Consider the following 11,812-nt stretch of genomic DNA (forward strand, 5'->3'; position numbering starts at 1 on the left):
AGTTTTGTTTTCCTTAACAGGGAAAGGCGAGCAAGGACGAGAGCTCTGTATAGACTAGCTTGGTCTAGTTCTTTGGTTTTGTAATGGTTCTCGCCCTAGTGCTTGGCACGGGCTGGTTGTATGGTGAATTGAGAACCTTTGTATATTCGACGGTTGTACTTCCTTCTGAGATAACAATGTATATAATTTTGTTTTAAGTTTTGGATCCTTGTTTTGCTCTTTCTTGTGGTTTTAATTCTGATTTGCTTGAGTGAACGACTGAGTCCCGGCGAAAGCTGGGCAGACGGTCCGCCGAACCCTTTGGTTCGCCTTAGGGGGAGGTGGGGCTGTCACACCCGAACACGAAGCCTCGTCACTCTCCTCCTCGAGCAAATCGTCGCAAAGGTTCAAGATCGACTCGGCTCGAACCCTAACTCTCCTTGCTCTCTTAGTCATACGCTCACGTGCCTCTCCAAGTTGGGCGCAAAGGTCGTCCACCCGATCTTGACCTTTGATCACGTTGTACTCTAGCTCCTTGATTCGCTCGGCTTGTTTCTCGTTAGCTACCCTTAGTTGGTTCACTTCGGCCTCAAGCCTAGCGTTATCCTTCACCAACTCCTTTCGATCCTTTACCACAGCCAACACTACGGTGTTAGGGTGGGCGTAAGTGTGACGGCACTCACAACGTCGGAGGCGGTTAGCCGGACTCCAACGTACGACGGCCCCTCTTGTCCGAATCTGGTGCTTAATCGTCGGGAGCACTCCACGGGGTCGCTCACCAGTAGGGCTACCACTAGGCCCACTATGCCCGTCTATCCTACACCAAAAGAGTAAATAATCATAAATAATCTTAAGGGACACAATCAAAATAATCCTCAAGTCGAGCATTTCTAACACGCCCAGGCCAATTCAAACCTAAGCTCTGATACCATCTGTGACAGCCCCACCTTCCCTTAAGGCGAACCAAAGAGGTTAGCGGACTGTCTGCCCAACTCTCGTCAGGACTAACGGTGCAGTTAAACACGATCTAAAACGTACCGAAAAAATAAAAGCGCGCTCAAACAAGTCAAAATCGCAAAATAGCCAAACGAAAATCAAAACCGTCGATGAATAGTGGGTGCCATGTCATATAACTCGGAAAAACATTTACAAACCAAATAGGACACATAAACAGGGTTAAACAATGTTATACACATACGTTTGTAATTTACAAAACAAAAGAAAGATAATTAGATCAAAATACATTTAGGATTTTTCCAACTATCGAGGAGCTTTATGTGACGACCCCACTTCTCCCAAGGGCGAACCCAAGGGTATCGGCGGGCCGCCTGCCTAGCTCGCGCCAGGACTCAAAACCTAAAGTAATAAAACTAGGTAAATCGAAAGAGCACTATATACAATATATACAAACCCCAAAAGTGTTCTAATTACATTCTTCAAAAGTACCTGCTCATACTATTACATCCTTATAATTATAACCAAAACCAAAGAGTAGACCCTAAGGAGGGTCCTTATACAAACCACCACAACAAAAACAAACATCCTAATTGTCCAACTATTACATGCAAATCTAACTATACTAGTGTATGTGCCAAAAGTCCCCGCGTCGGCCCCTGCTAAGGAAAACAAAAGGAAAGGGGTAAGATATATGCTTAGTAAGTAAACAGGGGCAAAAGCGTAAATTTCACGTAACAACAGTTACACAGTAAGAGTAAAGCAAAAGCAGAAAAATAACATCACATAATAAGGATACGGGTGGCTCCAAAGCCAATTCATGTGCCATGTATGATCTCCTGCCGACACTCCGTCGACCACAAATAATGGTCCGTAGAACTCCACTTGTTCTCCCACCGTATACCTTATCACCCTCTCTGGCCAGACACCTCACAAACTTGCTCGAGCGAACGAAATTGAGCTTGGTTCACAAGCTCGGGTCACAAACTTGGTCCACATAATCGGTGAACCGGATTCACAAACTTGGTGACCTCAAACCAGGTTGGACTGACTTCGACCAAGCCCTAACCGGCTCGAATAGTCCATCTAGGCCATGAGATCGGGCCCCAAACTCACGAACTTCACAAAATTTACTCAAAAGTCACCCCGAGCCACAAGCTCAAGGGATTTAGTTCCAAAATGATTCATATACATGTGCCATGTACAAATATGTGCGTAAATTAGGGTTTAGGTCGAGTGCGATAAAGTACACCCTCACCTAGGTACCCTTTTCATACATATCGAAACACATAGGCAACTAACACATAAGAGCGGCCAGAATACTTACACAACGAACAAAAGAGCAAAAGTACGAAATTCGTGCCGCGAGGAGTAGCTAGTAGGCCCCACCGGCTCTACCTAGCTCACCAACGTCTGAAATTGAAGATTGTGTCACAATATATCACAAACGGCTACTAACATACTTAAAACAAGCAAAACGGCAAAATCGGCACATGCAAGTGCGGAAACGGCAAAACGGGCGCACGCGCCCGGCGGGAACGGCAAACGGAAATGGCCAAATCTGCCTTCTCAAACCGTTTTGATCAAAAAGTTAGGCTAGGAATATCGGATCAAGGTACATGAGGTACCGTTGCGAAGCTAAGAGGAAGGGTTACAATTTTCATGAAGACACCTAAATCCGGATCTGAACATAAATAGGTCGAAAGTATGGAAAATCGTTCCAGAAATTCGCACTCTAGAGTAACGAACAGGGTATGTTTGCTGGACCATAACTCCCAGCTCACAAATCTAAATCAGGAAATTCCAAAGGCATTAGAAATCTGAGACATAAGGTTAAAACTTTGATGTTTTGGCCAAGACCTGAATCCACTTAGAACAGAACAAAAATTGAGTGCCAAAGTACCCGTCAGAACTGTCCAGATCAAAGGCAGTTCTGACGATCAATCTTGTTTTGATCATAACGGAAGCTAAGGAACTCGGATTTCGACGCACTTTATACCGTTTCAAAGCTACAACCAAGATCTACATTTCTTATGAAGGAGTTGACACCCAGATTGTGAGGACTCGTAAAAACTATTATTTTTTTAGCCTAATTTGTGGCTTAATAAATTATTTAATTGGATATTTGCCTCGAGGAATATTTTCTAGTCTTATTAGACCTAAATACATGGTAATATAACTTCGTTATATTTTTAAAGTAACTCATTTCATGAATTAATTTCCTGGAGCGCGTTTAGTAAAAACAGTGAATAGTGCTTGAAGATTTTATCCGCTTGAGAGTACAATAAGTTTGGAATATTGGAGACATGTATAATGGACCTAAATTCGGTATTTTAATGTTTAAATACTCAAGTGATAGTTATTAGTACTATCGTTATAAGAATTTCCCGAAAGTTTCGCGTTATAGCGGTAAAATTGGCGGTACGCGTTTTCACACGCGCGACTTTATTTGAGGAACTTTAGACCCTTGTTTCGAGACAATTAAGAGTGAATAATGTTTATATTAACATGAGTGCATTAGAGGTTTAGTGCACTAGTGAACCAAACGCGCGAGAAAATCGAGCCCTAATCGCGCCAAACGCACCCTAATGTGAGTTGACTAATGGGTGACTTGAGGCCACAAGTTAATGTCTTCTCTTGGAAGCTAAAATCTGATCACTCTCTCTCTCTCTTGAGCTTCAAACAGCCGGCCAGCTCCCTCCTCTCTCTAACTCATTTGCAACAAAATTTCTGCTCACTAATCTCATTCAAAACCACTCCAAATCATCTCCAAAATTAACCAAACTTGCACCACACCTAGCTTGACACTTGAGGATCATTTTGAGCTGCAAACAAGGGCTGGAAATCACGGTTTTTCTGGGGTAATAGAGGGCCGAAAATTCTGCTGAACATCAACCCAAAGTAAGTGATGATCCACTCTTGAAAACTTGAAGTTTGGAAGCTATCTTACCTTGTTAAGTTCATGCATGCATTTGGTTAGCTTGTGTATGGTGTAAAAATGTGATAGTGGGCTCTTGGAATTCCCACACTTGGGTTATTGTTGCTGATGTGATGATTGATGGTGATTATATTGTTGGTTTAGTGGTTATAATGATGCATTAGTGGTGGGTAATTAGTAGAAACTTCATTGGGTGTAAGAAGCAAAAACTTCCGATTTTGCCCCTGCCATGTTCGGCCATTTCCAGGCCAATTTTTAATGGTTTAATGGCTTGAATTAGATGTTTATAGGATGTATTAGATGTGTGAAAAATTTCATTGGAAAATATTGAGGTTTGATTGAGCAAATGAATTTTTCTTGAGAAACTAGCAATCTGGAAAACTGTTCGCGTATGATTCTGACCAGTGGTAGTATTTTGGCTATAACTCTGTCCTCGGATGTCGAAATCATGTGCCGTTGGTGGCGTTGGAAACTAGACATTCCTGGCTTTAATTTGGTATATAATGCACGTTCTGATTCTTTGTGAGCAAGCCGAACCAAATGTTTTAAGTTCGCTGTCCTGTTGCTCTGTTCATCTGGAATGAAGTGTTCAGGCAGCAACTTGATGCCCGATTTTGAACCAGATTGGTGCCGAATTTGGAAATGATTTATTCTGTGATATTTTACCCCTATGAACGTATTTTCCAATGGCGTAAGCCATGCTCTATTTCGAGTTAAATTGACTGAGTTGTGACTGAAACAAGTGGACTGCTCTGTTTTGGAAAAACCCTAATGTTGGACTGGTTTGGAACAAGATATTGGAGTGAACTTGTTAATTGATGTTCTTGATACTAAACACTTACCAAAGGCATTATGGATGTTTCTTAGGCCTTTATTTCACAAATGAACCATGATTGTATAGTTTGCTTGATTAGACGTTTTGAATTGGGTAATGAAAGTCTCAAGGCAGATTGCCTTATAATTTTCCTGAACTTTGGTTGACTAATTAACTATCTTACCGAAAGTATTTTTCCCTGAAATTTGATAGAGTGGTACCTTTCATATGGGAGTAAAATACTGCCAATTTTGGTACCAATCCAAGTTCGTTTCGATACCCAATTAAATTTCTAGTGTTGGAGGTTCAAAACTGGAAATTCTTCTTCAGTCTTGAATCTTCCTCAACTTGGGGCTACTATATCTTGGTGCTCGAAACTCCGTTTCTCAATCCGCTTGTTTTGTTATACTCTTGGATTGCAACACTATTTGATTTCCAAATTTCAAAGGTTAGTTCAAAACAAGTGAATTTTACTGAATTTCCAAAATTGGCCAAAAACCAACCTTGAAACTGTCTTAGTATTCTACAGCAGTAACTTTGATCCAACTTTTGAATACCTTCCATTTCGAATCATGGAAAAGTGTCTTCTAGAAACTTGTAGTACTCGGAATGTAGTTTCCAATGGTATCAAGCTTTCCAATTTTGGACCTACGTAGTGCAAGATACGATTTTTCTAGAATTGACACCCAAAGCTAAAATTTGACAATTTCTTAGAAATGAGATTTTGGAAACTTGCCTTCTTTTCTCGATACCGATTGAACATTTTTAACTCGATTTCATGAAAAATGTTAGTCTCTTTCTTTAGACTTTAAAACTTTACTCTTGAGCCTCGATTATTAATAATTAAGGCCCAATTCATGAATTCCCTTTAGATTGTACAACCTTCTTTGATAAGTAGGAGTTCTAAGTGATAGTGTATAATAGTTAATGGTTGTTTACTCAGGCACTCGAGGGAATCTCCAAGGGGAACTCGGAGCGGACACCTAAAACGCTTGTTTGAAAACTACTCGCTTGTTTTGACTAGGTGAGTGTTCCATATAGGAATACGTAATTGGAATAAGTCTATGACATGCATAACCCATGATTATTAAGTGTTAAGTGCTATATGTTAAGTATTTACCACACTCATGCATATCTGAATAAGGTATACTTGAATTACTTGACATGAAATACCTGAAATATGTATATTTGAACTATTCGATATGAAATGCTTAAAGAGCATATTTATGTGATTACTTGAAATACTAGATATGAAATGTTTGGAGAGCATATCTACATGATGTGTTTAAATGATTAATTATGCTATGACAGCATAAGTCGGTTGGAGTGAATCTCCTCGACCCTTATGTGGAAAAAGTGAAAATCGGCCAATGGTGGCCTATTAAAATGACATATGTCTGCCAATTAACCGTAATTACCACCGTTTACCGTTTACCGTGTTTACTTACCGTTTTCTAATCCATTCGGCTACTTGCTTACTTGATTATCTGCTTACGTGATCACCAACTTACTTGATCACTTGATTATCATGAATCGCATGTTATATGAAGTTGTCCATCATTGTTAGGCGAGTGTGTACTTTACCTCACTCGACCTACTCAAATGATGAATTTTACCTTTTGTCGAATTACTTGATTACTTGTGCATGTTGTAAGCTCTAAGCTGAACTTGGGCCCTGCCTCGGTTACTGACCTACTCGAGCCAGGACTGGGCTCGGTCGGGTAGGTTGGAACCCTGGACAACCGTTTCGGTATACTCGAGTATTACCACTGGAGGGATAAGGTGATGGCCAGTCAAACCGAGGGGATCCGGAAGTCATAAGGTGCAGATGACCGACAGAGTTCCACTGGAACACCGTATCCTACAGTATATGTTTACCTTGTATCATAATAATTGTTTCGTGCTAAAATGCCAACATGAAATCCTGAGCTATGCCTGTAATAAGCTCCAATCACTCGTGAACTATACATGCCAATGTCTCATACCATGATAAATGTCTCAAATTACCGTACAAAGATTATCACCTCATGATAACATGCCATTGTGTAACCTTGAACCATGCATATGATATGCCCAACTTACTGGATTTATTTGAATTGTTAGAGTGTCTTGGAACCTCACTGGGCTGTGTAGCTCATACCACGTTGTGGATTTCTTTTACAGGGTTCGAGACCAAGGGTGCTCGTGAGTAGTACTAGATTGTTTTCTTTTGAAGACTTTAAGTTATATTATAACGGATGGCTATAGTACCCCTTTTCCATTGGGTTGTATTTAAGCTTGAAAGCTGCATAATTGTAAGTGTGAGATATTCGAAGTACTTTAATTATGTATTGAGGTTACTTAAAGTATTTCGAGCTTTTGAATGATCGATTGTAGTGAGTCCCGACGAGAGCTGGGCAGGCGTCCCGCGGATACCCTTTGGTTCGCCTTAGGGAGAAGTGGGGGCGTCACAGTTGGTATCAGAGCTTAGGCTTCAGATCTTTGTAGTGTATCCTAGGCTTAAATGTTTAGGATGCCGGACTGTGGGACTGGTTTGAAAGTTAAATGATTGCTTGTAGCAATGAAATTTAGAGCCAATTCACGTGGTCTCTGCAAAGGAGCAAGATAGGACCAAGTGGTGTTATGGTCCTTACTATGTGATTGAGTAAAGGTTTAAGTGCCCTTCAAAAAATGTAAGCTGTGAATCATGAATGTTATAGGTTGTAAAACCTTTATCTTGATAATTGGAGGGAATTTGATATGTATGTTGGGTAGGAATCTCGAATGTGGTGATTTAGTCTTGGGACCGGCCGGCTCGAGTTGTGAATTACCTTATTTCGGATTCTTGTACCCGAGTACTTGAGAGTTGAGGGCAACCATAAGGACTTTATATCTCCATTTTTGGGGAATAAGAATGAATCGATATTTCATGTGAATGGTTGCAGGAAACCAATAATTGTTTGGTTAAGATGGTACAATAATTAAGAGTGGAAGATGGAAAATATTGTAACTCAAAAGATCCTTGTGTTGGGATTGAAATCGAGCATGTTAGGGAATGAGAATCGTCTAGTTCCAATAATCTAGTGAATCCCTACTTGTGATCTTTTATAGTGAGACGATGGGAGTAGAACTTAGAGTCTGCGCCTTGAAGATGAATGTACTTGTGATGATCACTTGTTTATTTTGCTATTGACTTTGACTTGGCATGAACTTTACTTGGCCATAACTTGTTTTATAATTTAATGAACTCTAGTTTGTGTTTACTTGCATAGTGATAATGTTATTTGTGTAAGTGACTTCATTCTCTTTAAATGTTGCTACTGGTATATGAGTATAGTTCAATTTTAACTAAGTGTGAGGGTTATGCATGTGCGTATAGATTAGTTGTGAACATGGAAACTAGAGGACAACGAAAGGAACGTCAACCTAGACAACCCCGAAATGAAAGAGTAGCTAATGGGTCCGGTATTGATCAAAACGTTGAGTCAAGTGTTGGGAGAGGAAATGACCAAATGGGACAAGTTTTAACTCGCATGACGGATATCCTGGAGCTCTTGGTAGCTCAACAAGGTCAAGGTGTTGGACAAGGAAACCAACGTGGAAACCAAGAGATAGGGGAGGATCGAGCTTTAGAGCGGTTTCAAAAATTTTTTCCGCCCAAGTTTGCTGGAGGACCTGATCCAGAGGTGGCTGAGAATTGGTTAGAGAATATAAGAAATATATTCGATGCCTTGGATTACACAGAGGAGAGACAAGTCACCTTTGCTGTATTTCAACTTGAAGGAGCAGCCCGAGCCTGGTGGAATGTTATAAGAAACAAGTGGGAAAGAGATCAAACCCTAAGGACTTGGATAAACTTTGTACGTGAATTTAATGAGAAATTTCTTCCTCCACTTGTCCAAGAAAAGAGAGAAGATGATTTTATAAAGCTTCGTCAAGGAACTTTGAGCGTAGCTGAGTATGAAACACGCTTTACAAAGTTATCTACATATGCCCCAGAATTGGTGGCTACTGAACGGAAGAGAATAAGAAGGTTTATCCAAGGATTAGATTTGGAAATCCAAGATGCCCTTGCTGCAGCACAGGTTGAAACATTTAGTGACGCTCTCGAAAAAGCGCAAAGGGTAGAAAGCACAAAATCTCAACTGAGAGCTCTCCAAGCAAGGAAAAGAGATGCATCTGATAGTACACTAGGAGGAAATGGACCACCACCCAAAGTTAGAAAAGAAGTGGATGGAGTAGGACTGTTATTTCCTGCACCACTCATGATAAAGGAACCAAAAGGAACTATGTCGCGAGGGACTTCAGTAGAACAGACACGATCAAAGAAAACCTCGCAAGCCAGTCAGGTCACAACACCTCGTCCGACTTGTGGATATTGTGGAAGGACGAATCACATTGAAGAAAACTGTTGGCTAAAGGGACGAAAGTGTATGGGGTGTGGGAGTACCAACCATAAAGTTCATGACTGTCCAAGGAGGTATCCACGAGAAACTACTGCTCCACAAGGAAATGGAACTGTCCCTCGACAAGTCAATGGAAGGAGAAACCGACCAATGGCATCAGAAAGAAAGCATAACATGAACACACCACATGGTTCAGAGTTGTCTGAGATTACAGAAGGTATGAATTTCGAGGACGAAATTCTTTTAAGGAGGGGAGGTTGTGAGGACTCGTAAAAACTATTATTTTTTTTAGCCTAATTTGTGGCTTAATAAATTATTTAATTGGATATTTGCCTCGAGGAATATTTTCTAGTCTTATTAGACCTAAATACATGGTAATATAACTTCGTTATATTTTTAAAGTAACTCATTTCATGAATTAATTTCCTGGAGCGCGTTTAGTAAAAACAGTGAATAGTGCTTGAAGATTTTATCCGCTTGAGAGTACAATAAGTTTGGAATATTGGAGACATGTATAATGGACCTAAATTCGGTATTTTAATGTTTAAATACTCAAGTGATAGTTATTAGTACTATCGTTATAAGAATTTCCCGGAAGTTTCGCGTTATAGCGGTAAAATTGGCGGTACGCGTTTTCACACGCGCGACTTTATTTGAGGAACTTTAGACCCTTGTTTCGAGACAATTAAGAGTGAATAATGTTTATATTAACATGAGTGCATTAGAGGTTTAGTGCACTAGTGAACCAAACGCGCGAGAAAATCGAGCCCTAATCGCGCCAAACGCACCCTAATGTGAGTTGACTAATGGGTGACTTGAGGCCACAAGTTAATGTCTTCTCTTGGAAGCTAAAATCTGATCACTCTCTCTCTCTCTTGAGCTTCAAACAGCCGGCCAGCTCCCTCCTCTCTCTAACTCATTTGCAACAAAATTTCTGCTCACTAATCTCATTCAAAACCACTCCAAATCATCTCCAAAATTAACCAAACTTGCACCACACCTAGCTTGACACTTGAGGATCATTTTGAGCTGCAAACAAGGGCTGGAAATCACGGTTTTTCTGGGGTAATAGAGGGCCGAAAATTCTGCTGAACATCAACCCAAAGTAAGTGATGATCCACTCTTGAAAACTTGAAGTTTGGAAGCTATCTTACCTTGTTAAGTTCATGCATGCATTTGGTTAGCTTGTGTATGGTGTAAAAATGTGATAGTGGGCTCTTGGAATTCCCACACTTGGGTTATTGTTGCTGATGTGATGATTGATGGTGATTATATTGTTGGTTTAGTGGTTATAATGATGCATTAGTGGTGGGTAATTAGTAGAAACTTCATTGGGTGTAAGAAGCAAAAACTTCCGATTTTGCCCCTGCCATGTTCGGCCATTTCCAGGCCAATTTTTAATGGTTTAATGGCTTGAATTAGATGTTTATAGGATGTATTAGATGTGTGAAAAATTTCATTGGAAAATATTGAGGTTTGATTGAGCAAATGAATTTTTCTTGAGAAACTAGCAATCTGGAAAACTGTTCGCGTATGATTCTGACCAGTGGTAGTATTTTGGCTATAACTCTGTCCTCGGATGTCGAAATCATGTGCCGTTGGTGGCGTTGGAAACTAGACATTCCTGGCTTTAATTTGGTATATAATGCACGTTCTGATTCTTTGTGAGCAAGCCGAACCAAATGTTTTAAGTTCGCTGTCCTGTTGCTCTGTTCATCTGGAATGAAGTGTTCAGGCAGCAACTTGATGCCCGATTTTGAACCAGATTGGTGCCGAATTTGGAAATGATTTATTCTGTGATATTTTACCCCTATGAACGTATTTTCCAATGGCGTAAGCCATGCTCTATTTCGAGTTAAATTGACTGAGTTGTGACTGAAACAAGTGGACTGCTCTGTTTTGGAAAAACCCTAATGTTGGACTGGTTTGGAACAAGATATTGGAGTGAACTTGTTAATTGATGTTCTTGATACTAAACACTTACCAAAGGCATTATGGATGTTTCTTAGGCCTTTATTTCACAAATGAACCATGATTGTATAGTTTGCTTGATTAGACGTTTTGAATTGGGTAATGAAAGTCTCAAGGCAGATTGCCTTATAATTTTCCTGAACTTTGGTTGACTAATTAACTATCTTACCGAAAGTATTTTTCCCTGAAATTTGATAGAGTGGTACCTTTCATATGGGAGTAAAATACTGCCAATTTTGGTACCAATCCAAGTTCGTTTCGATACCCAATTAAATTTCTAGTGTTGGAGGTTCAAAACTGGAAATTCTTCTTCAGTCTTGAATCTTCCTCAACTTGGGGCTACTATATCTTGGTGCTCGAAACTCCGTTTCTCAATCCGCTTGTTTTGTTATACTCTTGGATTGCAACACTATTTGATTTCCAAATTTCAAAGGTTAGTTCAAAACAAGTGAATTTTACTGAATTTCCAAAATTGGCCAAAAACCAACCTTGAAACTGTCTTAGTATTCTACAGCAGTAACTTTGATCCAACTTTTGAATACCTTCCATTTCGAATCATGGAAAAGTGTCTTCTAGAAACTTGTAGTACTCGGAATGTAGTTTCCAATGGTATCAAGCTTTCCAATTTTGGACCTACGTAGTGCAAGATACGATTTTTCTAGAATTGACACCCAAAGCTAAAATTTGACAATTTCTTAGAAATGAGATTTTGGAAACTTGCCTTCTTTTCTCGATACCGATTGAACATTTTTAACTCGATTTCATGAAAAA

The 11,812-nt window shown here is 40.0% G+C and overlaps 1 long non-coding RNA gene across 1 annotated transcript; it reads left to right on the top strand.

Moving 5' to 3' along the window:
- Positions 1 to 5,471: 5,471 nt before the first annotated feature.
- Positions 5,472 to 7,051, top strand: LOC140014994 (uncharacterized). Its single transcript, XR_011821738.1, has 2 exons — positions 5,472 to 5,709; positions 6,849 to 7,051. It is a non-coding gene; the product is annotated as an uncharacterized lncRNA (long non-coding RNA).
- Positions 7,052 to 11,812: the final 4,761 nt, after the last annotated feature.

The sequence above is a fragment of the Coffea arabica genome, chromosome 10e (assembly GCF_036785885.1).
Source record: "Coffea arabica cultivar ET-39 chromosome 10e, Coffea Arabica ET-39 HiFi, whole genome shotgun sequence".
Classification (NCBI taxonomy): domain Eukaryota; kingdom Viridiplantae; phylum Streptophyta; class Magnoliopsida; order Gentianales; family Rubiaceae; genus Coffea; species Coffea arabica.